A 27,739-nucleotide genomic window follows, 5' to 3' on the forward strand; every position below is an offset into this window, starting at 1 on the left:
GAGTTAATAGGGGACAAACTTAAGAAAATTTACGACGTGTCCAGAAATAATCAGGGATATATTTTTAATGTTAGTAGTATTGCTTGAAGATGTTGACAGAGTAAGAGAGTGTGAACTAATATGCATATTCCGAAATAAAAGATGTCGGCACCTTTGTTGTTATTGTGTACATATTTATAATTCATCACATTTTCTCCAATGGTCAACAAAAAATTAAGAGGGGCAGAGCTAAGGGACAGTTGAGATGTTATGATAACACTGACTAGGAATTTAAATCAGAAAAACTGTCAGTCTATTTAAACGTATTTGCTTTGTTTTGACAGCCATTCCCTATTCACACGTATGTATTTGTTTTCATAAACACGCGGAAATTAAGAATCTTTATGCAGGCTTTGTTTAATGACGATATACTGTGTTCAGCCACCGTGGTTTAAACTTGGATGGATATGAAAATAATCGCAGACGCTAGCATTGTAAAACTATTAGCAATGTTCACCACGTAATGGGATATGTTTGGTGTGCTCACAAGCATAACATAGTTACAAACGCAACTCTTATTAAAACAAACCGCTTTTCATACAAGCGTCCACATTAGACTTCCGTGTCTTTAATAACTGCCCTCCCACTAACCATAGAGATAGGGAGTGGCGTCTCCTCGTGACGCCATCAGGTTCAGCCCCAAACGGCTGTTCCTGAAGAAGCCCGTCTATTTCAAATACTTTTACTGCCGAGGTGAAATTCTTTGTTACATCGGTAAGGTAATGTTTTTGTTCCACAATTTGAAAGGAAGTATTTCGTCTGAGTGACTAATAATATTTTGGAAAGTTCTTATCCCGGTTTTATTTTTTGATATTGTGGATCTAATGAAACTCTGCCTGAGCTGTCAGACGACTCCAGATGTAATACGACGAATGGCATCTTTCTTAATTCTGTATCCAGTTTTAGTTGATGGTTGTACCCCATACGCCCTTTAGTGGAATCTAGCATTGGGTAAACTGATTACGTACTCTTGTTGAATTCCATAAAGTGTATAGTCTCTGTGATATATTTTGCACCAGTAAGTGCTTACTTTTTATTAGTAAAGTATGTTATTTATGCAGTAAGAGGTGACCGGTTTATCTTATTTGTAGCCACAGTTTATGCTAGCTTTTGTACGTGTTAGTCTGTAATTTTTGCAGTATCTTGTACATCCGTTTTGTTTTCCAGTGTATAAGGGAATTGCGTTAAAGTGTTTGCTTTGGAGTTTTTTTCCTTGTTGAAACAATTAAGAGATGTTCACATATGGTGTGCAAAACGTATGCATTCTTAACTCCTTTAATTATACTTACTTGGGATAGTTTATTGCTTTCTTTGTAAACAACTTAGAATAGTTACCACCTTTAAAATATCTGCGTGGCCATGTCAAACATAACAAGATATGTGATAAATGATGCAACTTTGCATTTTTACATAATATATGTTCACGTTTTCCATGAACTGCTATATAAATTATAAATCTCATATGACATCAAAATAAATATTGTAACCTACATAGCCAATTGTAGGCACTAGCCCCTTCATCATAGCAAATAATCTTGTTGTGATATTTTGTTACATGTTTGTGAAACCAACAAAAGCTGATACAGCAATCTTGTGTACCTAATAAACCAAGCAGGTAATAATAATTCATTCATATGATTAATGATAAATCACCGGATGAAGAATCCTAAGTATTGGCTCCACATCTTTAAAATCCAAAGATATATTTCTGGGTGTAATAACAGTATTTTGATAAGTATCAGGCTTCATAACTTTATTAAATGTTAGGCCTCTTTGTAGCTCCCTTATTTAACTTGGTTAAAACCTGCTAGTAGACATTCTGTCCATTACAAAGTAACATCATTGCCGGCAGTAGGTACAGCGATACCCATAGCAATGGGGGAGAGGCTCCCTGATCATTCTTGACTGTTTCCTCAAAAAAAAAAAAGCTGACGTTTGTTGGAGGAAAATCATTCATTCATTCATTAATTCTCCAACAATGCAGTTCATTCTAAGCAGGGTTGTGATATGACATTATTAGGATAAAGCCAGTTATCAGTGAACCTGAATAGATTGGCAGCTCAGAGGTACTGATGTCAGTTCTTACCTGAGATTTTAAGAAAAACAGATGCTTCCAGTCTTCAGGGATAGTTTTCTCTTTCACAGAGTTTTATAAATAACGGCAGGACAGGTTATATATAATGCTTAACTTCTTTGCTTAAGAATTCTGGGCAAAGCCAAGATTACCATCAGTTGCTTATCTGAAGCCAGTCTCCACCTAGTTACAAACGCACTCAAGTTTAGGCACCACAGGTAGCAGTGTAATCCTCTCATAACCCACGTGGGAGTAATGACTTCAGATTTACTTCTCTAGACAATATGAAGACCGACATTAAAGACCGGTCTGAATATGAGTCTTAGACCAGTATGTATCTTGCACTGAGTAACATTAGTCCTTTGTAAAGGATGATGCTACAATAAGAACAAAAAAAAATTATTTTTATTTATTTATTTCCAGTTTGATTACCGGGGAAGTCCTTTCAGTGGAGGCCCAGGGAGAAAAGCTCCAGGATAAAGAAATGCAGAAAAGAAAGAATATACAAAAACAAGCACATACAAATAAAGTGGCAATATACAAGAAACATTGTATAGCAATAGGTTACAATTATGTACATTCAGTGTCATGCATGTTCAACAGGTAATCAATTGTATTGATTACAATTTATGTACATTCAGTGTTAGGCATATTCAGCAGGAACTGATGTGAATTATTAATGAATTTTACAATATTTTCACTTGAGCAAGCCACTTGTGGTTGGGGAAACACCTTAACATACATGCATATTAGTAATAGTGGGAACACTTTACTTGTGCTCATGTAAAATAAGAAGCTATTTACAATATTTACAAAGTTGAAATAGTATGCTGCTTAGCTCTAAGAGATCAGAGCTTAAATTGACTCATGGATGAAGTAGCTATGGGTAATAGAGAGCTAAGGAATCTGTGAGGAAAAACCTCTTGGGGGCATGTTCTAAGAATGAGGTCGGGTGAAAGCAGGTGCATTTCCATTTGGTGGACATGTGTTTGAAGAGTAGAAATTTGAAGTTTTCTGAATTAGTTCTAATTCATAGCATGGCAGGGAGAGAATTCCATTTCTTGCCTAGTGAGAAAGATAGGAGAAGTTAGCCGGCAGGACGTTTAGGTTTGTGGATAGAGATTAAGTTTTGGTGTTCAGATCTCAGTGTTCTGTTGGGGATGTAAAGGGGGAGGATATTGGTTAGAGCTGGACATTTAGTTGGCTGAAATATAAGACTGTGAGCAGTGGTGAGTTAGAGGTAATCCAGGTAGTTTGTGAGTTCTAGCCAGTTCAATGATAGTAGGGTAAGGCAGTGATGGGTGGAATTTTTAGATTTGGTAGCAAATTTGGAGATCTTATTGTAACAGTTTTGTAGTTTGGAAGTGAGAGATGAGGATAGGTTAGGTAGGAGAGGTGCTCCATATAATAAGTATGGAAGAAGATAAGTGGTGGCCAGAGTATGCCTAGTGGAGTTGGATAGAAATAGATTGTTTCTGTACAGCATACCTAGCTTTTGGTGTGTTTTCTTAATATTTTGCTGAATGTGGATATCAAACTTCAGGTGTTCATCAATAGTGATACCAAAGAGTTTAGCAGAAGGGACCATGTCTATGGGTGAGTTAGATTGAGTAAGGACTTTAAAAGCATTTTTGTCATAGGAGAATATCTTTGAAGGAGGGAATAGTAGGATTTTTGATTTATTTGCATTGAGGGAAAGGTGGTTTTGTTGCATCCATTTTTCAGTGGTTGTAAAATCAGTTTGGGTTTTGGTCAGCAGTACAGAGGGGTTTAAAGCTGAGCAGACTATAGTTGGATCGTCTGCGCAGTGAATGATTTTAGAATCCAGAAAGGCAGTGTGAATGTTGTTGATGAAAATATTAAATAGCATAGGTCCAAGTATAGATCCCTGTGGTATACCAGTATGGGTAGACAGGAAGGTAGAGGTGGAGTTCTTCCATTTAACTGCTTGTGATCTTTCTGACAGCCAGAGAACCAAGATTTAGTATTTGCAGAGAGATGAAGGTTTGAGAGATGATGGAGAAGGTGATTATGGGAAACAGTATCGAAGGCTTTAGAAAGATCAAGTAAAACAGTAGAAACTAGGTATCCAGAATCACGGGCTTGGTAACCGTGTCAAGGGAAGAGAGTAGTTATAGTGCTATGCCCTGGGCAGAAGCCATGCTGGGTGGTAGTCAGGAGATGGTTGTGGTTCAGGAAGGGCATCAGTTGGGAGTGGATGCATTTTTTCTAGGATTTTGGAAATTGGTGAGAGGAGAGCAATAGGACAGAAGTTAGAGATGCTGGTGTTTTTGCCTCCTTTGTGAAGAGGAAGAATGTATGCTGAGCGCCAGAGGTTAGGGACGTAAGATTCCTTTATGGATCTGTTAATTAGGATGCTGATTGGGAGGCAATGCCATCAGCTGCACATTTTAGGAAGAAAGAGGGAATATTGTCTGGAGCATTGGTGCAGGTTTGAGTTTGGAGCGTTGGTGCAGGTTTGAGTTTGGACAGAAGTCTTTTTATAAAGTTTGTGGAGACAGTTTTGAGCTCTAACATAAAGGGAGGGTTGTGGAGTTAGATGGAAAGAAATGACATATTGGGGGATTATTGTTGGGGAAGGTTTTGGTCAAGCCAGAAATAGTTTCTGTGAAGAATGTGTTGAATTCTGATGCTAATTCAATGTTGGATTTGCTTGGGTCTGGACAAGGGCTATTTCTGGAGCCTGGATTGAGAAGTGTGTTTATAGATTTCCAAAACTGTTTTGTGTTTTTGTTGTTTGATTTTTAACAATTGGCTTAATTTCTGGTGTCTTTCCAGGGGGGCTCCATATATGTCAGCCTGAGAGGGCTTGTTCAGACCACATTGTTTTGTCAAAGATGGCCTACACCTGTCTTCCAGATTTTGGATAAATCTTTATCCACTCCTTTAGAGCCTTTTTCAGGCAATGCCAAAGTGACAAGCCTACTAACACAGCATAAAACCCAAAGAAACCTAAAGGTGTTACTGCTCAAAGCCAGGAGTTTTAACAAGAAATTCCTTACCTTACATGCTGTCCTACTCTGGAGAACATGGACATCTGTGTGTTTACCGAGACATGGTTTAAAGCCTCAGAATGAACTCTAGCAGGGCAAGGCTAGATTGCCTTCCACACTGTGAAGACTGGTAGAGATGGGTGAAGGCTGCCAGCCTAGTCAAATAGAATTTGGTACATAATTCTATTATTTGTAAATACTGTGAATGTTGAACTTACAACAATGTGGCAACATTGCCATCTGCTGTAAAGAAAGCTAAGTCAAGCAATTCTTGTTGGTCCTTTGAAATTAAAATTATTTCATCACTGCCTTTGATGTTTTACAAGCCAGCTCCAGTCTGGCTGGATAGGGGCTTCCTGAATATTGTTTTAAGGCTAAAGTTAATGACCATAACTTACATATGGAATGTCCTTTATTGCTCTAAGTGTAAAAGAATGTAAATGCAGTTAATGTGTAGCTTGAGAACTCCAGGAAGGGTGAAAAAGATGATGTAATGTTTATCAGAATTGGAGTTTCAATTTAAACAGTGAGAACCAGATATTGTTAAGCATTTTAATCTTGGACATCTAACTCAGCACTGCCTGTTGTCTTTAGTAAGTTATCTTAGAAGTGTGTTTTTCTTGTAGTAATAGCTAGGACTATAAAGATTAGATTGTGTTTTTCTGATATGTCAGAACTGTAGTACTGAATTATTTTAAGTTTCTGTGTGAACTCTGAACTCTTGAATATCACTGTGGTGTTGTAGTATTGTCTTGTGTTTTTAGTATTTATTATTAAATATTTTTAAACCCTTTTCAACTGTGGCTGGTTTATGCAGAGATAAATTAAGCTCTAGAGTACATTGCATGCTTATAAGTGATCCTGTAATAAGCCCTTCCAATAAGCCTTGATTGCTTAAGTTACACTAATGTTAGATAATAATACTGCACAGTAATAATTGGACACCCTTTTTTAAGGACCTTTCAGTGGCTGATAATTATTAGCTGGTGGAGGCAGTAATTACTACCGTATAGTGTGGGTATAGGGGCACAGCTAGAGAATCTGTGTCAGCCTTTCCCAGGAGTGTCTGTGAAGTTGTATAAATACTTATCTCAACATGTGTGTGTGTCAGCTACTTGGGCAGGGACATGAATCACTGGTTGGACAGAGAAGGTACTGGAGTTTAGCTTGCCAGCTAGGCTGAGATCTGGACCCTATAGCTGTGCCAGTGGGGAGTCTTATTGGGGACCTGGGGAGCAAGGGAGCAACCAGCCCCGGACTGACTACGATGTCTTTGTGCTCTTAAGGGAAACTGCACTTTACTGTGTGTATTTGTTATTCTTTCCTCTCATATGAGACGCCCTCTCTAATGTTAGTGGTGAGGCTTGAGGCTCCTTGACTGCTGGGCCAGGGCACGGGCGTCACATTGTGGTTTGCAGTGGTTCGGATATCCACATCACATATATTAAGTAGTTGGCGAATACTAATTGGCTTGTAGTGATGTGGATAGAGTGAATCCTGTAGCTTATGTACAGTGATCTCTGAAGGTGTTTTGTACTCTAAATCAGCCACCCAGTGAATACTCAGAGTTCAGATCACAATTGTTTTATTTATTTTGTTAGCTTAGTTAGTCAGGGTAAGCAGGCAGCATGTCAGCAAGGGAGTATGGAAAGCTGACAAGGAGCCAGCTGGTGGAGATGTGCAAGGCTAGGGGACTGGTGCATGGAAACCTGACTAAGGCAGACTGGATTGGAGCCTTGATTACAGCTGCATCAGGAAACAGCATCCAGGAAGACAAATCAGACTGGCAGTAGAGATACAATATCCTCAGAGAATGGACAACTCAACCTTTCTGCGAGGGACAATCAGATGGCAGTGGAAGTACAATATACTTGGAGAATGGACAGCTCAAACTTTCTGCAGTGGACTTAAAAATCCAGCTGGAGCTAAAGAGACTTGAGTTGGAGGCCATGTGTTTGGAGATAGAAGCCGAAGAAAAGGAGCATCAGAGGAGGCATGAGAGGGAAATGCTGACTCTTCGCCAGAGTCATGGAGGTAATGGGGAAGGGACTAAATGGACCCCAGAAGCACAACAGGTCAGTAAATTTCTTCCGCATTTTAAAGAGGGGGATAATTTTGATAGTTTCATGCATATGTTTGAGAGGGTATGCAAACAGTATAGTGTTGACCAAAGGCTCTGGGTACAGTTCCTGACCCCCTTACTCCATGGGAAAGCTGTAACTTTTTTGTCAAAAATGCCTGACTGTCTGTTTTGATTATACTGCTGTAAAAAAATGTCTTTTAGAATGTTTTGAAAAAGTTTTGTGAGCATAGACACAAGGCAGATGAAAGTGTGTGTGAATATGTTGCTGAACTGAGCACTTATTTCATAGCTGGGTGAGTGAATGTCAGGTCACCACTTTTGAAGGGCTGGCAGACGTTTTGGTGAGGGAACAAGGCCTTAGCACTTTGCCTGAGGATCTTCTTAGCTGATAGACAATGTGCTTCTTCAGATGAGTTGGGGAAGAAGGGAGACCTATACCTGGCCAGCAGGGCAGCCCTGCACAGGAAGGGGACCCTCAGTACTGCTCATGGGTCTAAAGGAACCCATGGTGGGTAGCACAGACTGCCCCAACAGAATCTGTCAGTAGCAGGGGAAGTCACTAGTCCAGGTACACGTCCAGGAGCTAGGGTTAAATGTTTTGAATGCAACCAGTGGGGTCATGTGGCATACAGGTGTCCACAGAGGCAAGGTGAGGGAGCCAGTAAGTGGAAAAGACAAAATGCCAATAGTAGGTTGTCTTGAGACAACAGGGGTACTAAATCCCCATCCTGCAGATGTCCTGAGAGGGAAGGATTTGGATGAGGCAGTACCATTTGCTTATGCATTTACATGTGGTCAGGCTAGGAGACAAGCATGTGGGTCTGGTAGCCTGGGGGAGACCCAGGCAGACTGCATACTTGCAGCCCACAGTGGAGAGGTGGTTACTTCAGGGAGTGAGCTACGCTGTAGCAGTGTGACCTGAATGTGAGCCACAGCTGCTTGTGGGTACGGATGTTCCCTTGGAAAGGGTAACTGCAAAGGTAGAGGTGAGTAGTAGTACCCAGGCTGACAGTGAGGCACTGCTGTCAGAGGATGTCAGAACTTCCTGTGGAAGGGGAGCTGGGAAGGGTTACAAGGAGAGACATGAGACAGGCTCAGCTCTCAGACCCTACATTGCAAGGCCTGAGGCAGGTAGCTAGGGAGGCACCTGATTCTCAAGGGAAGGGGGAATCTGTATACTGGAACAATGGGTTACTGTACAGAGAGTGAACCCCTGAGGGAGGGCTAGAAGGTGAGAGAGTACAGCAGTTGGTAGTGCCTAGTGCTTACCGTCTGGCACTTCTAGCCATAGCCCATGATATTCCCTTTACAGGTCATATGGGCATAAAACGTACAAAGAGGCATATTATGCAAAACTTCTATTGGCCTGGAATTTGCAGAGATGTAACAGGGTACTGTAGGACCTGTGAGCAGTGCCCAAGGTAGGCAAGGCAGGAGACAAGGTGAGAGCTCCTTTGATACCTTTGCCTGTGATTGAGGAGCCATTTCAGAGGGTAGCTATGGATATTGTGGGTCCTCTGAGTACTCCAAGTTCCACAGGGAAAAAGTATATCCTAGTGATAGTGGATTATGCTACATGATACCCTGAGGCAGTGGCTTTGTTCTCCATTAAGGCAGAGAAGGTGGCAAATGCTTTGTTAAGAGATTTTCAGCAGGGTATGTTTCCCAAAATAAATACTGTCATACAGAGGTGCCGATTTCATGTCAGACCTGCTGGCTTGTCTGTGGAATTCCTGTTGGGTGAAGCACATGAAGACCACCCCCTACTATCCTCAGACTAATGGTCTTGTTGAGAGGTTAAACTCCACAATCAAGTCCATGATACGGGCATTTGCAGATCAGTTTAAGAGGGAGTGAGACAAACATTTGCCCCATCTGTTGTTTGCTTACAGAGAGGTTCCCCAGGAATCCACAGGTTTTTCACCCTTTGAGTTGCTGTATGGGCATAGGATGAGGGGACCTATAGATTTAATTCGAGATGAGTGGGAAGGTGAGTGCGAGTCTCACAAGGAGTCTGTTGTGGCATACATCCTAAATCTCAAGACAAGGTTCAGGGAACTTATGGGCTTGGCCCAGGAGAACCTGGCAGAAGCCCAACAACAGAAAAAGGTGTGGTATGACAGGAATTCTTTAGCTAGAGACTATGCTGTGGGGCAGCAGGTAATGGTTCTCATTCCTGTCAGACACAACAAGCTGCAAGCAGCTTGGGAGGGAACCCTACCAGGTGGTAAGAAAGGTAAGTGATGTTAACTACATGGTGGAACTGCTAGGCAGATGGCAGGGGCACAAATTGTACCATGTTAACATGATGAAACCTTACCATGTTAGGGAGGCGGTTGTGCTGAGCATTTGCAGTGGATTGCAGGAGTCTGAGGGAAATCTGGAGACTGATCTCCTCAGTGAGGCTCAGGCTGACACCTCAGTGGAAGGGGTAGCAGTGCCCCAACAGCTATCTCCTACCCAGATATGAGAAATCTGAGCAGTGTTGAAGGAATTTAAGGACATGTTCACTGGGAAACCAGGGTGCAACCACCCTGGTGTAGCACCAGGTGGATACAGGACCCCAAAGGCCTATTAGGCAGTCCTCTTGTAGGGTGCCTGAGAGAGTCAGACAGACTCTGAGGGAGGAGGTACAGGAGATGCTGGAACTAGGGGTGATTCAAGAGTCCAACAGTCCCTGGGCCTCCCCAGTGGTGCTGGTGCCAACAAAGAATGGCAGCAGAATCTGTGTGGATTACAGGAAATGAAATAGTCACACACAGGCAGATGCTTACCCCATGCCTAGGACAGATGCCCTCGAGCAGCTGGGTGGGGCTAAGTATCTTCCAACCATTGATCTTACCAAGGGTTCCTGGCAAGTGTCCTTGACTCAAGTGCTAGAGAGAAGTCAGCCTTTGTGACTCCTTTTGGCTTGTATGATTTCACAAAGTTGCCCTTTGGGATGAAGAATACCCCAGCAACTTTCCAGAGGCTGGTGGATAATATCCTAGCAGGAGCAGGAGGGTTTGCCCTTGCTTACCTAGATGATACTGCCATCTACAGTCATTCCTGGCCAGACCACCTTCAGCATGTCAGGGAGGTGTTAGGCAGACTACAGAGGGCAGGGCTGACCGTTAAGCCGAGCAAATGTCAGGTTGGTATGGCAGAGGTCTCCTACCTAGGATATAGAGTGGAGAGTGGTAAGATAAGGCCAGAACATGCCAAATTCCGGCATGGCCTGCACCTGTTACTAAAAAGCAGGTGAGGACATTCTTAGGGACAGCAGGGTACTAGAGGAAGTTCGTCCCCAGTTATAGCACCATAGCTGCTCCCCTCACAGACCTGAAGAGGAAGAACAGGCCAGATAAGGTAGTGTGGACCCCAGCATGTGAGTAGGCATTCCAGAAGCTTAAAGAAGCTTTGGGAGGACCCCCTGTCTTAGCCAGTCCAGATTACAGCAAATAATTTGTTGTACAGGTGGGTGCTTCAAGCCATGGGGTGAGGGCTGTACTTAGCCAGATTTCTTCAGAGGGGGAAGAGCACCCAGTGATTTATCTCAATCATAGGCTCCAACCCAGGGAGGAATGCTATGCAGCTGTAGAAAAGGAATGTCTAGCCATAATGTGGGCACTGCAGAAACTTCAGCCTTATCTGTATGGAAGGAAATTCACTGTTATGGCAGATCACAACCCCCTAACATGGTTAAACAGAGCCATCCAGCAAAATGCCAAGTTGCTAAGGTGGAGCCTGGGGTTGCAAGCATATGATATGTCAGTGCAGCACTGCAGTGGGAGTAGCATTGCTAATGCAGATGTGTTGTCAGACAGGGAATGGGGTGATATACACTCAGACCTAACCCTCTCAAGCGGCATTTCTCAAGGGTCACTTGAAAAACTAAAAAACTAAAGTATAACCAGTCACAAGCTGATGAAAACCAAATCCAAGTTAAAAAAACGGGTGAAGGAACCAGCAATTAATGTTGAAAACTCTTCTTTATTCTAATAAAAACGTAAGCCAATTCGGCCCCAAGAAACAAAAAGGAATAATAACTGCTGAGCGCGCTTTCCCTTTGTTGAATACAAAGCTTCCTCAGAACAACAATGCTTAAAAAATGCCATGCTTGTATATACAATGTAAATTAAATTAATTGAATAATTGGCTCATTATATTAACCAATAATAATATTAATGATATCCTAATCCAAATGTAAGCAGTGTTGCAAAAATATGTTGCATCTCTTAGATGCAACAAGTATTAAAACCAATACAAGTTGCACATAAATCTAAATATATAGATTTGCACATTTTAAAACTAAGAATTTACTTGTTTATACTAAGTAATTAAAAACATTAACTGTTGTTGTTCAAACATTAAAACAGATCTAACCAAAAATGAACGAATATAAAAATGTATGTGAACCATCCTTAATGCTCATAGACTGCAATATTCAATCTAAAAAATGTTAACCCCCGAAAAAATATGTTGAATGTTGTTAAATGGAAAATCCACATACATGTATATGTAATAAAGAAAAAAAGAGAAAAAAAATGTAACCGGTAAGGAAGTTCATTGTAATGAATATACAATTTAAACTACCCTTCCTAAAAAATTTTTTTACCAAATCTCTTCCAATGTATTTAATACCCTTTCCTTTAGTTACTTACAATTTTGCTTGTCTTAATTTCAAGACACTATGAATACTAATATTATCGTTAAGACCTGGAGGTCTACTGGCATCAATTTTCAACTGCCAAAATAACTCCTTAAACTCCACTCTAGATTCCCAGTTGTCCCCCCTTGGATCTGTCATTACTTGCTCTATAACTGCAAATTTAATGTTCATGTTACTAGAAACTAAAGAGATTCTTTTCCTTTACTGATATCGTACATGTGTTCATAAATTCTTTTCCTTAAAATACATGTGGATTTCCCTATATAAAAACTACTGCAGCTTACACATACACCAATGTACACAATTCCTCTTGTGCCACAATTCTAGTGTCTTGGTGCTGTGAGCTTAATGCCTCTAGAGGGAATATAAATCTCCTGCTGATGTAAAATGTATTCACACTGTCTGCTTGACCCGCATTTGTAAGTGCCCTTTTTAGAATAAATAATACCCATCATTTGAATTTCTTTCTAGCTTTCTACTCTCAAATATGTCTTTTAAATTCATCCCCCTTTTTCTAATGAAGGATGGTTGAGTGGGAATATATTTTCCCGTATTGTTGTTCACTTTCAATAAGGGCCAGTATTGCTTGATAATGTCTTCCACTGTTTTAGATGTAGCAGAAAATGTGTGCACAAATGCTTGGTTAAAATTCTCCACCTTCTCACCCCCTGAATTCCTTACGTTTTCACTTAATCCTAACAATGGAAAATACTTGCTCTTTCTATCATTCATTATCTCATTCACTAAACTCTGCATCAGGGAATTAGGATACCCTCTTTCCATAAAAAGAGAACTGATATATTTGACCTCCTGTGCAAATACCACATCTTCACTGGTCATTCTAGATGCCCTTATCAGTTGCCCTTTAATGATACCCTTTTTCTGATAAAAAGGATGTCCACTTTCAAAATGCAAGTACATATTCGAAAAAGTGGATTTCGAATTAAAACAATTCTTGGATGGGTCCTTATATAAAGTTACATCTAAATAATTGATACTCGAATCATCAAAAGTGCATGTAAATTTCAAGAAATCTGTGCAAATATTTAAATACTCGAAAAATTCCTTGAATACTTCCCTGGACCCTCTCCATAAAATACAAATGTCGTCCAGAAAACGGGTGTAAAATAAAATATATTTCTGCCAAACAGCGTTAAAAATAAACTTTCGCTCCCAAAAGTATAAAACACAATTAGCATAAATGGGGGTGCAAGCTGCCCCCATGGCCACACCCTTCTTTTGCTGAAAATGATCGCCATTAAAATACACAAAGTTGTTTTTTAAAACCGTCTCAGTGAAATCCACAATTAAATTAATTGTGTTTCCGTGTAAGCCGGAATCCGAACTTAAAATTTCACAAAACCATTCCATGAATGGGATTTTCATAATATTTACTTTGCCTCACTTCTCTCTCTACCATTTCTTCAAATACCTTTAAAGCAGCGTTAATGGGTGGATTAAACACACTTCTTTTATGTAAAGCCTTTTGCATAGAACACTTGCCTTTAAAATAAGCTTGTAAGTTCAATTGTCTTATATATAACTTGATATCAAAGTGCTCACCATAGATCCTGTCTTTGTGGGCACAAAATGAAAACCTTTTGTAAATAATTTGAAATAAGTGTCATCGACTACAAAATCCGTAAAGTTCTACACTGTGAAGTTGTTTTTCCTATAAACAATTGAACCACTAGTACCAGAAGCAGTTTCAAAACTACCCTCAAAATTGGGGGTGGGGGATATGGGTATGGCAGAACAGTCGTTCCCATCTAATAAACTCGTGGCCTCCCCTGAAACCTCTCCCCCCTCCACCCCTGTAAGACTGAGGGTTCTGATATGAATATTTTCTCTGCTTCTCCGCTATTCTTTCGTTCCTCCTCACAGTTTCTTGTTCTAAAGGGAGCTCATTTTGTTCATGTACATTGCCACTGTTCATCTGATATCCTTTACTCATGTTGTCAATCACACTTTTCTTGGTATCTCTGAAATTATTAAATATCGGGTATGCCCTACCATTTTTGTAGTCATTTAAATCCCTATCTATTTTTTTTATTTTCCTAAAAATAACTTTGTCACCGTAATTGACAATTTCATTAAATAAGCTGTCATACTTTCTTTCATCAAAATTGTCTTTGTTGACCTCAAGAATTTTACTGTGCAAGTCATTTGTTTCAATTAACAACGCTTCATTCTGAATTTCATAATCTCTAACCATAAATTTCAACATCTCAATGCCAGTTTTGTTAAATAATTCAGTAAGCTGTTTGTATAATGCAGAATTATGTTTTACATTATTCGGGTATTTTAATATTCTAAGCCCCTTGGGTATCCTTTCTGTTGCAATACATTCGTTCAAGTAATCCATCTCCAGTTGATTAGTTTTTAAAGCCTATAATTTGTCCTTGAATACTTTAAAAGTCTCATCAAAAGACTCATAGTCATTATTAAAAGTACATTCGTTGAAATTAAAACACTTGCTCGACCAGGTGTCGAAATTGAAGTTCACAGTACATGTATTAGCATTTCTCCTACAAGGAAATGCTATCTTATTGTTGTTTTCCTTTTTATTCATTAGCCTCTGTTATTTGTTGCTGTTAGGGCTACTGCATCCTTCTCCCTGGTGTGGTACTTCAATCTTGGAGGACGCCAGCCCTTGTCTGTTCTCGTAATACTCTTTAAATAAATTTTGATTGCCAGGTACATCGCCCTGACATAAATTTTGATTGCCAGGTACATCGCCCTGACCTGGCGACAAATGTATTGAGTTTTCTAACAGTTGTGATAATAGCACAATCACCTGTTGGAACTCCTTACTTGAAAAAGTAGCTTGAGTTCTCCGGGGGGGGGGGGGATGTGAAGACTGGTAGAGATGGGTGAAGGCTGCCAGCCTAGTCAAATAGAATTTGGCACATAATTCTATTATTTGTAAATACTGTGAATGTTGAACTTAAAACAGTGTGGCAACATTGCAATCTGCTGTAAAGAAAGCTAAGTCAAGCAATTCTTATTGGTCCTTCGAAATTACAATTATTTCATCACTGCCTTTGTTTTACAAGCCGCCTCCAGTCCGGCTAGAAGGGGGCTTCCTGCCTATTGTTTTAAGGCTAAAGTTAAAGACCAGAATTTACATGTGGAATGTCCTTTATTGTCTTAAGTTTAAAAGAATGTAAATGCAGTTAATGTGTAGCCTGGGAACTCCAGGAAGGATGAAAAAGGTAACGTAATGTTTATCAGAACTGGAGTTTCAATTTAAACAGTGAGAACCAGAGATTATTAAGCATTTTGATCTTGGACATCTAATTCAGCACTGTCTGTTGTCTTAAGTAAGTTATCTTAGAAGTGTGTTTTCTTGTAGAAATAGCTAGTACTATAAAGATTAGACTAAGTGTTTGTTTTTCTGTTATGTAAGAACTGTACTACTGAATTATTTTAAGTTTCTGTATGATCTCTGAACTCTTGAATAGCACTGTGGTGTGGTAGCATTGTCTTGTGTTTTTAGTATTATTAAATATTTTTAAACCCTTTTCAACTGTGGCTGGTTTATGTAGAGATAAATTAAGCTCTAGAGTACATTGCATGCTTATAACTGATCCTGTAATAAGCCCTTCCAATAAGCCTTGATTGCTTAAGTTACACTACTATTGGATAATAATATTGCACAGTAATAACTGGACACCCTTTTAAGGGCCTTTGGGTAGCTGACAATTATTAGCTGGTGGTGGCAGTAATTACTGCCATATAGTCTGGGTATAGGGGCACAGCTGGAGAATCTGTGTCATCCCTTCCAGGAGTGTCTATGAAGTTGTATCAATACTTATCTCAGATTGTGTGTATGTGTGTCAACTACTTGGGCAGGGACACGAAGCACTGGTTGGACAGAGAGGGTACTGGAGTTAGCTTGCCAGCTAGGCTGAGATCTGGACCCTATAGTTGTGCCAGTGGGGAGTCTTATTGGGGACCTGGGGAGCAAGGGAGCGACCAGCCCCGGACTGACTGTGATCTCAGTGTACTCTTAAGGGAAATTGCACTTTACTGTGTGTATTTGTTATCCTTTCCTCTCATATGAGACACCCTCTCTGATGTTAGTGTTGAGGATTGAGGTTTCTTGATTACTGGGCCAGGGCACAGGTGTCACACACACATTTGGACCATCAGCTGCACAGACAGGGACTAAAGGTGGAGGTATCTCTGTGTACATTAGCAACAAGTATACCCCAAGGTTAGTTAAACAGGAGGTTACCCTGGTGTTCCTCCCTGTGCAAATCACCATAAATAGCATCCCTTTCCATAGCTTACCAAGCTATAGATCACCATCTGTGTCATAAGAATCCCATAATTCTTATCTAGACCTGCTGAAGGGATTTGCTGTCAAACCAAACACTCTGTTCGTGGGAGACTTTAATGACCACTCTGTAGGCTGAGAAACCTACTGTCTCCATCTTGCAGACACAACATTTCCTGGAATTTATTAGCACAAATTCCAGAGGTTAATGGATAATGATGCTGAACCTAGTTCTCATTAATAGGGGCAATTGTTGCACCCCAGCCCCCACCCCTGTCACATCCTCAATGGTGAGGTCGGATCACAAAGCTGTCACCTGCAAAATAAAAGTCAACTTGTAAAACCCAGCAAAACCTGTTACAGTTAGAGACTATTCTAAAGCGAACTACTTCCTATTGAGCAACAGTTAGTCAAAATTCAGTGCTCCAACTAATCCCGAGTTCACAACAGCCTATGCAGAATTGTTCACAGAAACACTGTGTACAAACATGTAAATGGCTGCATAGAGACTGCTGTACCTCCCAGAAGTAAGTACCAAACATCCCTCCAAAAAATAAATCAAACTGGTGAATTCAGTCTAAACAGGGTGTATAGCAGAAGGAAAAAAAGTCAGAGCCAAAATCAGAAAGAGAAACGGTCATAATGACAAGATCTCATTAATTAAACTAAATAGGAAGCTATGAGGACTAATCAAATCCAAAAAAGCCAGTTACAAGGTCAAAATAGTGTCTTAGGCTAAAGGCAACCATAAGACCTTCTACAGCTATAGCTGAAACCACAAGGATAACGCACAACAGTGTGCAGAACTGGTAGTGAATGGTACCCCCTTCACTGAGCAGTAACATAGTGAATCTGCTGGCAAACAAATTCAGCTCAAACTTCAGCCTCCACTTTAACCTTTGCTTGCAACACAAGTACAGCATGCTGGCAAGGTAGATATGTGCATCAAAGGATGCCCATGCTGTGTAAACAAGTAAATCAGTGCCAATAGTTCAGATATGCCTTCTAGAAAGATAATCATGCAGTTCTGCGCTTCGTTGTTTTGCTCTGTGGATGTATGTTCACAATAGAAGTAACATTTTTGGTGCAATAATTATTAATTTAGTGTGAGAAAAAGTGCGGAGGATCGTAAATGCTTTTACTGCATTTTATTTAAGCAGTAAGAAACTTTAAATATTTTGGACCTGCGTGGGTGTAATATATTCATATTTCATTTAGGTATTAAAGGACAATTGTGGGTGAGAAATTGGGGACGGGTAATTCTTCTGATAATTCTATTTCTACTGTTACTTTTGTTTTTGCCTTTGACCCAAACATAGATGAGGGTAGTCTGGTTTGATAACCCATTTGTTCATGCTTATTAATTCATTATTTCACTGGTTCACATGTCACCACTTAACATATTTGTTTTGATACTGGACATTTCACTTGATTTAATTCCTTTTAAAATTTTCTAATTTTATTTCATAATTTATTTATTTATTGGCATTTGATTACCAGGAAAGTCCACTGGGCCAGAAATAACCCATTTTTGGTGGGGGCCAGGGGAGAAAAGCTCCAAGTTATACATAAGCAAACATAATAGATTCTAAAGGCAGTTTACAATAATTACACGTAATAAAGTTGCTTGAAATTTATACAAAATGATCAAACAGGTGCAAAAAGAGAATAATTACAAGTGAATAGGTACAGTATTTACAATAATGGAATATTAGTTTGAGTAAGATCATAAGGCACAAGTCAAATACAAGGAATATATGGACTATAAATTGTGAATAGGCTAAATGTTAGCGATGAGTATGTAGAAGGTAGTTGTTTAGGAGAGATAGGAGGGTTGAAATATAGGGGTAGGTTTAAGGAGGAGTATGGCAGCAGATAGGATCTATTAGTGCAGAAGATAAGAAAAATATAGACTGGGCCTAGAGAAGGACTGGCAAAGTTCAGTGGACAGATTAAGTAATGACAGAGGAGGAATCAGAGCAGTTACAAATCCAATTTGAGAGGAAGTGGTTTTGAAGGGCAGTTTTCAAGTTGCTAGGATTATGTTAAGTGCAGATGGTTGTAGGCAGGGAATTACATTTTTTGGCCATAGTCCATAAGTAAAGTAGCTGTCCTACAGGTAACCTGGGTTTAAGGACTTGAAGAAACTGCTGTTGTTCACATTGTAGTGGCCTTGTGGGGTTATAGAGGGTGAGTAGTGAGTTTAGTGAAAGGCAAAGTTGTGGTTTATAAATCAGTTTGTGAGTAATTGTAAGCTGGAGGAGTAGTAAGTAATGAGGAAGCTCGGGCCATTGTAAATTTTTTAGGGCCATGCAGTGATGAGTAAGAGTGGCGGGTGTTTGTAGTGAATTTATCAATCTTGTTATAGCAGATTTCTAATTTGGATTGTAGGGATGACTGGAGATTGAACAATGGAACGCCATAGGTTAGAGAAGAGAGCAAGTATGTTTGTGCTAGAGTTAGATTAGATGGGAAGGAGAGTAACTTAATATTCCTATAGAGCAAACCTAGCTTATTATGAGTCTTAGAAATGTTGTTTTGTATATGCAAATCAAATTTGAGGTTTTCATGTATTATTATTCCTAGCAATTTGGTGTGGGCCACTAGCTCGGTTTTAGTAGCATTGAGTTAGTAAATGTTGAGTTTCGGTTTATTTTTATGGGATTGTCTCTTGGGTGTGAAAATCATAAGTTTATTTTTTGGGAGGTTAAGAGAGAGGTGGTTAGTGTGGAGCCATGTCTCCACAGAAGAAAAGGTTGTTTGGGTATTTTGAGAAAGGATCATTTTGTTAGGTGCAGAGCAGACTATGGTTGAGTCATCTGCATAATAGACAAGGGAGACCTGTGGCATGACCAAATGAAGATTATTGATGAAAATATTAATGTGCAGAAGGCCTAAGATAGAACCTTGGAGGACGCCTGTAAGGGTGAGAAGGAAGGGGGAAATGGAGTTGTTCCACTTGATAGCATGTTCTCTATTGGATAGATAGCTTTGGAACCAGTTGACTGCATGGGGAGATAATCCTATGTTTGATAGGTGAGATAAGATGATAGGGTGAGAGATGGTGTCAACTGCTTTTGACAGATCTGTAAAAAGGGCAGATACTATGTGTCCAGAGTCCCTAGCTTTGTTAACCATGTCTAAGAATGAAAGCAGTGGAGTGGTTGTGCAGTGACCAGGCAGAAGCCGTGCTGTGTTGAAGAGAGGATCTTGGTTGTGAGAAGATAGTTTAGGAGTTGTTTTTGCACATATTGTTCAAGAATTTTGGAAATAGGGGAGAGTTTAGCGATAGGACGAAAGTTGGAGATGTCAGTTGAGGGGCCACATTTATGAAGAGGGATTGTGATGATTGCTTTTTTTCCAAAGAGGAGGAACACAAGACTCGAGAATTGATCAGAATACTAATTGGGTAGGCCACAGCATCGGCAGTGATTTTTAAGAATTTGGCAGGAATTTTATCAATGGAGTTTGAACCTGGTTTTAATTTTGACAGAAGGTTTTTAATGAAGGAGGTGGGGATGGGAGAAAAGTTAAACTGTGGGTGTGGAGACTGTTGTAAGGAGGTTGAAGGTAGGGTATTAGTGCTTGGAGAGGTGTGATCTAAGGTCTGAGAAGTATTGGTGAGAGTAGTGGAATGTAGTAGGGGGAATGGGATGATGTAGTTGTAGGAGTAGAAATATTAGGGAGGGGTGTGGAGAAGGAAGCAGTAATGTTGGCAATGGTGTCTATATAGTAGCTGTTGAAACTACTGGCTATTTGTTCTGGAAGCATGTCAGGGTGTGGGCAGGGGTTATGTTTAGTGCCAGGGTTTAGGAGATTATTTATGGATGACCAAAACATTTTGGGGTCATTTTTCCTATATGATTGTTGGTTGCAGAAATGTCTTTAGGAATGAGATTTTTAGTTTGATGTCAGACCTGTTTATAATAAATGAGGTCTGGATTTTTAGATTTAAGTCATGTTTTCCAGACTTTGTCTTTGAGAGTCATTAGTTATTTGGTGGATCTTGTTAACCAAGGGGCATGGTTTATTTTAATTGTTTTACTTCTACGAGAAGTGTAAGAAGTGAGACTGTGTAAGATGTTTAGAAAGGTGTCATTAAAATGAAAAAGAGCATCATTTAAAGGAAGAGTTTTAAGACTATTCCAGTTAATGCTTTTTAGGATGTTGAAAGTGATTGGGTTAAATTTTGAGAGATTTTGGACAATTTTAGTATTGTCGGCTTTATTAATGGAGGAGCAGGCACGGACAGCATAGGCTGGGAGATGATCTCTAATAGCGTTAAGGATGGTGCCTGAGGTGGTGTATTTGGAAGGGATGGTGATTAGAATCCAATGTAGGATTCTGCCTTCATTTGTTTTATTATACCTGGTTGGGTTGGGGTGGAGAGGAGTTGAGTGAAATGAAACAAGTTTATACTAGGGGATGATTGCATGGAGGAAATGGAAGCCCAGTCAACGTTCATATCGCCGAGTATAATTGTTTCATTTTTTTATGGTGAAAGAAATCCAAGAAAGGATATTTTTTAAGGATGGTAATATTATTTCCAGTGTTAAATAGATGACAGTAATACAGAGGTTTTTTCAGAGCTGTTGATATCCAAAAAAGAAATTAGAATTGCACCATTTTGGAACTGAGGGATAGAATGTTTGAATAGCACAATGTTGAGAGTGTTGAGATTGATGATTGCAACACCCCCTCCTTTTTTTAAGTCTATATGCTGTAATTATATTAAAATTTGGGAGAAACTCAGAGTCCTGAATGGAATACTTTAACTAGGTTTCTGTAGCAGCTGGGATATTGGTCTTGTTATGAGAGAGCCAGGCTTGTAGTTCAGCAGATTTATTACAGATACTTTGGAAGTTTAGTGTAGTAATATGAAGTGTTTTAGGACATTTAACAGGGATAGCTTGAGAGAGAGAGAGGGAGTGTAGTGGGGCCCGGAGTTAGAGTGGATGTCTCCTGAACAGATGAGAGTAGAGATGAGGTGGGAAAGATGCTGTGTAAAGCTAGGTAGTTTATCAGAGATGTGGTAGGGAATGCAGTTAAAGGGATTGAGAGAATAGTGCAAGTAATAATCGGTAGAGATGATAAATTTGTTTGCAGGAAGGAGATGGTCTGTGTGATATAGGCTAGGGCTAATATTAGAGTATTAATCTTGAGGGGAGAAGGTGCTGATGGATGCATGGTGTGCGCTTGGAGATGGTGCATACAGATGTAAAGATGTAATAACAGTGAGAAGATAGAGGGCTAAGGCAAGAGATCATAATGGTATGTAATACTGTAAAGGAGGAGACATTTTGAGGGCTGTTATAGGTGTGGGAAAAGGTTATTTTCTGACAGGAAGTGAGGAGGAGGGAGAGAGAGCAAGGGGATTGGCCAGAAAGCAAAGGGGTGTGCCTTAGAAGGTATAAATGAAATGAAAGAGGATGTGGGTGGGAATGGGGGTAGGGTAGGGGAGCAGAGGGAGCCCGAGCGAAGCGAGGGTGAACGGAACCGAAAGAACCGGCAAGGACTGAACCCTGCCAAGAAACAATCAATAGGGCAAGAGTTAGCAGGTATTCTTTTGACTATGAAATACTTGCTGAGTCACTACCAGCTTGCGCTAGTTCGCTTACACTATAAAAAGTAATGCAGGTACAAAAATGATTGTCATTGCCGAAAGTACTGCAACTGCAAACTGCTCAGTTAGTTGAGTAACTGAGCTATTTACTGTGCTGAGAGCACGCCAGTACGGCACTAGTTTGTTCACTTTATTTCTACTGCTGTAGTCTTGATACATGAGTAGAATATATGACAAGTATAGCATTTTAGCTGCCTATTCATACTTCTGCTTTACTAGTTGTATGCTTTAATTAGTGGGCATGCTGATAACTTTCTGTAAATGTAACTGCTGAACCTACTGCAGCTGTTCAGTTATTTTAGTAACTGAGCTATGTACGTTTTGATAAATGAGTGCATTCTTGATAAATGAGTGGAGTATACAACGGTAAGGCATTTTAAACAGCCTATTGTATTGTAACTGTTACTAGCTGTGTTATACACCTGTGTGCATGCCAGTTATACTGTTCTTTTTAACGTTTCAACTCTGCTAATGTTGTGATACATGTGCAAAGTTTAGTCGATCGGGAGTTTTGAAGCATATTGTGTACTCAATTTGTTTTTTTTTTAATTTTTTCCCCGTTTTATCTGCTAAGTTTGAACTGAACTGAATTTTGAAGCATGTTGTGTACTGAAAGTGTTGTTTTTACAGCTGTCTGCACTGCACTTCTGCTATTTTCTACTTCATACCCTTACCCTCATCCACCACACACACTATTCCAGCCATTTGTGTCACACTTCCTCTCCTACCTTCCACCTTATTCATCTCTGTTACTAACCTACACTCGCCCACGCTCTCCCTCTACACCCCCATACCCTTACTTTTCCACACTCACTTACAGGTAATAATACAACCTCTTGTTGTACTTTTTTTTTCCAGCCTGCACTGTCTGTATTCCGTCCTGCCCAAGAATCTAAGCAAGACCCAGAGTGTCACTGAACATTTCGTTTGGACCAAGTCATCCCCAGGAGAAAAGTTTCTCTGCCTAAGTGCTTGTAAGCTCCTGTGGGTTTTCCATTCGATATTTATTTTCTAGCCTTGCATTAGGGCCCTCCGATAACGTGCACATTCACAGGGGCTATCCTCCCCCTCGTGGCCAATCTGCTGCATCATAACAACTTCCCCACTAGGGGGCAGCAAAAATCAATTACTCCGCTCCTACCTAGCAACTAAGCCTGTTCAAGGAGTTCTACTGATAGCTAACCTGACCGTTCTCCTTGTCAACAGCTGGCAACTCCTTCACTTTGTGGAATAAATTAAACCTTTGTGCCACTACCCCATTCCCTCCCTGTCCACTCCATACATTTCAGTCCTATCTGCTGTCACCCAAGCAACTGTGTTCTGGCCTTACATGCACTCTGATACTTTTTCCAGTCACTTCTGCTGAGAGTTTTCTGCCTGCTCCATTCGCCCTTTGGGCTCACTCCGCTCCCCTACCCTGCCCCCAAATCTCACCCACCCCCTACCCTGCCCCCAAATCTCACCCACCCCCACTACTTGTACATTTATCTATCCCTAACTCCTCCAACAACATCTATCAAATAATCACATGCTTTGCCTACCAACCACACCACCTCACACACACAAGCAACTACAATATGACCCACTCCATCCAACACCTACACTGCCTAGTATTAATAGCCACCCTCTCCTACCTTACACACCCCTCACACAACCTACCTTTACACTACACATCCATCATCCAACAGTACCCCCTTCTCCACTGTACCTCCAGAACTCTATCCCACCTACACCTCCCTACTCTATAGGCCCAAAATCTTTCCAATCTTACCCTCACCCAACCATCTTCACCACTCACCCCCTAACTAATACACCCTCTACCCATACCTTAAACCATATTCTATTGTAGATCATATAAAACACCTTCTATTCTTAGTCTCCCTCTTTCTGTCTGGTGATAGATATCCCAACCCGGGCCACAACAACTCCACATCCAACCATGGCACCCCAAATTCTATTTGCTTCATCACAATTAATGCACAAAGCTTATGTAACAAAATTCCCATCCTCCATGCCTGTCTCTCACATAATCACCCTGCTATTGTAGTCATCTCAGGAACCTGGCTTAAGCCCAACATAAAAGACAATGAAATATTGCCTCCCAGCTACCAAATGATCTGCAGTGATAGACCCAGTAAAAATGAGGTGGCATAGCCATCATCTACTCCTCCTGCTACACAGTAACACCTTTTACCAACCCCATTCCAAAATTTTCCATGTCAGAATTAACCGTAACCCACCTAAAAATCAACAGTCATAAATCCATATGCATAGCAGCCATATTTATTCCCCCAAGCAACAACAACATTCCAATACTAGAAGACATCATCTCCTAGTTCTCATCTAATATCAGAAATGAAACCTTTATCCTTGGCGATGTAAATGTTAACTGGGCCAACATTTCTCAGCCCTCTTCTCAAGCAATCAACCTCTTCAATTTCAGCTAGATCATTCAGTCTCCTACTAGGCTTAACAAAAATGGTGACTCGGGAACCATCCTCGACTGGATGTTAGTATCTCACCCTAACCACATCTTTTCTTCAGGTATCCTCCTTGACACTATCTGCGACCACCTGCCAGCCTTCGCTGTCTGTCACCCATCTCCACTCCATAAGTAGCATCAATACAGTCAAACCTGTAACCTCTCTAATTTCCACCCACAAATATTCGCTGTCTAACCCAAATTGACTGGTCCCCCCTAAACACCCTACCCCTTGACAATGCCATCTGCCATTGTAATGAAACCTTCCTGAATCTATTAAACAGCCTTGCCCCACTCAGAACCAAAAGGGTCAGATCCATTATCTGTCCCTGGCTATCAAAAGAAACCAAACGGACTATGCTCCAACGAGAGAAAAAAATGGAAACAATACTATAAATCTAAACTGCCAAATACCCTGTTAGAATTCAGACAAGTCCAGAATACCGTAAAAAAAACTAACAACTAGAGATCGCAAATCATACTTCACCAAGCTCCAGTCGGAGCACTCCACCAACCCAAAAAAGTTCTGGAACACCACCTCCTCTCTCAGCAACCCTGGTAACAAAGTTAACCCTTGCCCTAACCCCAGCCTCACTGACCTAGAATTAGCCACCTCTTTTAACACCTTCTTCGTGGATTGCATAGCCAAATTAACCACCTCCTTCCCTCATCCCCCTCCTAACTCTTCCCCCCCCCCATCCTTTCTCCCAACACACATCTACCCATATTCAACCTCAACCCCATCCCCACAAACACAATAAGAAAACTACTCCTCCAGCAAAAACCCTGCTGTACTGCCCCAGACAATCTACTCCCTCTCTACTTCAAACTATCTGCCAACAGCATAGCCCTGCCAGTCTCCATACTAATCAACAGCTGTATCGAAGAATCCCATGTCACTTCTATATGGAAACATGCATTCATCATTCCCCTTTACAAAGGTGGTAAAAACTATGACCCCACCAATTTCAGGCCCATCGTTATCCTCTCCCCACTATCAAAAATCCTGGAGAAATGTATACATACACAATTGATGTCTTATCCAACACACAATAACCTACTTACCCCCACTCAACATGGTTTCTGTTTTGGCCACAGCACAATCGCTGCCCTTCTATCCTTCCTGGAATGCATCAACCATACCCGTGACTCAGGCAAATTAGTATCTACCCGATTTCTTGATAGGTCTATATTAGATCAACGAATGCTTAAAAAAGAGAATGCTGATTGATCGACCTTATGTAAGCGAAGGCTTACAATCTCGAACTGTCAGATCAGCGACACAACACAAGCATACCAAATAAACAGAAATCCACACACATACACCTAAAATCTGGCACCTAACCCTACACTAAGCTATGCACAGAGCACTAACTATCCAGTTACCTTAACCCTAAGGTCCCTCACTATCGCACACTGACCTAAACCCGCCCTAACCCTCATGTCCACACAATCGCACACATACCTAACCTGAGCCCTAACCCTAACTCACCCTAACACTCGCATCCACACAATCACACACTTACCTGAATCCGACCTGTAACTTTCCCCCACAGCACTGAAAATACCGAAGCAACAGAAACAGACAACCAAATTCTTTCTCTAGGAAAAAATTTGGGTTTCTGTTGCTTCGATATTTTGAACATTCGCTAAAATAAGGTCGATCAATCAGCGTTCACTTGTTTAAGGATTCGCTGATCTAATATAGACCCTTTCATGACCTATCCAAAGCTTTTGACACGGTCACCCACCCCATTCTCCTATCTCAATTATCCTCTCTCAACTTATCTCCGTCTTCTTTATCGTGGTTCTCCAGCTACCTCTCCAATAGACATCAATCTGTAAAATGGAAATCTTCTATCTCTGTCTTCCTACCCACCCCCACCTGCATTCCCCAGGGATCTGTTCTTGGCCCCCTACTCTTTAACATATTCATCAACAACTACCACCACTCCATCCCAAACACCTCTCTAATTCAGTATGCAGATGATTCTACAATCATCTGCACTGCTGACTCCCCCCTCCGACCTACAGTTAAAAACACAGTCAGTTTTTACTAAAACAGAAACCTGGATGCACAACCACCACCTTACCACCTTGCCCTAAATGCAACCAAAACTAAACTAATGATCTTCACCCCTTCTAGAGCCACCACCATTGACAAAGCCTCCTTCACTATACTAAGTCAGGATAACACCCTTATTGAAATTGTATCGTATACAAAGTTGCTTGGTGTCATCATTGATGAGCACACAAAATTCAACATCCATATTCAAACCGCCATAAAAAAACCCATCAAAAACTAGGTCTCCTGTACCGACACAATCACTTCCTCACCCCCTCCACAAGAAAAGCCTTAGTCTCCTCCTACTCTCTCTTATACGGCACTCCCCTGCTCACCAACATTCAACTTGGATTACAGTCCAAAATAAAATCTTGCTACAATAAAATAAGCAAATTCACCACACACTCCAAAGCTTTTTCCCATCACTGTCCCTCCCTCCATTCCCTACAATGGCTAGAACTGCCTAATTACCTTAATTTCCTAAAACTCACCACAGCCCACAAACGTATCTTCAGGCCATCCAGCTACCCTGATCTCTCCACCACCTTAATCCCCTATATTCCAAACCGTCCATTACGATCTGAAAACCAAAACCTCCTACAAGTCCACAAACCTCCCCGACCCCCGGGCCAATTTCTGCTTTCATACTCCCTAGCCAAACTTTGGAACTCACTCCCCTCCCCCCTTCAAACTACTCCACACCTCCCCAACTTCAAATCCCTCCTACATTCCTACCTGTCCTCTAAATGGACTTGTCCCTGCTCCTTCCCTACTTGAACCCTTTAGCCTCCCCCTTTGACACTCCCTTTCAACTCCTGAAATCTACTTAATATTCCCATCTGACCTTTCTACTGTCTTACCAACTTTACAACCACTACTAAACTGCATTCTACCCTCATGTTATTACCCGCAGGACTGCATTTCTACCCTCATCTCATTCTCTGCTATTTTACATCCATGTAAAAACTGTCTAGAAATGGCTTACCTTAAGGACTGCTGTAAAGGCTGCCAGCCTAGCTAGATAGGATTGTGCAGATCATTTGTAAATATGAATGTTGAAATACAGGCTTGTTTTCTTAAATGAAAGAATATGCTGTGAAATGTTGAACTTAACACAATGTAGCAACATTGCCCTCTGCTGTAAAGAAAGCTAAGTCAAGCATTTCTTGTATGTTCTTTGAAATTAAAATTATTTCATGACTGTCTTTGATGTTTACAATTCAGTTTCGGCAGGGCTAGATGAAGGCTTCCTGCCTATTGTTTTAACTTAAGGAATAATTACTAGAGTTTACATGTGGAATGTCTTTTATTGATGTACTTTCCTGCAGCTGCAAGATGACAAAAGAATGTATTATCTGTCAGCCTGGGAACCCCAGAAAAGTGTAAAAATGATGTAATGAGAATCAGGACTAAAAATCAGGCTTAA

General features: G+C 40.6%; 1 protein-coding gene across 2 annotated transcripts in view; it reads left to right on the forward strand.

Moving 5' to 3' along the window:
• Positions 1 to 655: 655 nt before the first annotated feature.
• PASK (PAS domain containing serine/threonine kinase) overlaps positions 656 to 27,739 on the forward strand; it is a 1,620,160-nt gene continuing 1,593,076 nt past the window's right edge. Inside the window, exon 1 of one of the 2 annotated variants that reach the window (XM_044056691.1) lies at positions 656 to 990. The gene's annotated coding sequence lies outside the window, so the exon portion shown is untranslated. The remainder of the gene's footprint in view (positions 991 to 27,739) is intronic. The other variant, XM_044056692.1, reaches the window with a different exon arrangement.

The sequence above is a fragment of the Protopterus annectens genome, chromosome 14.part0, assembly GCF_019279795.1.
Source record: "Protopterus annectens isolate FY-2018-M chromosome 14.part0, PAN1.0, whole genome shotgun sequence".
NCBI lineage: Eukaryota > Metazoa > Chordata > Ceratodontiformes > Protopteridae > Protopterus > Protopterus annectens.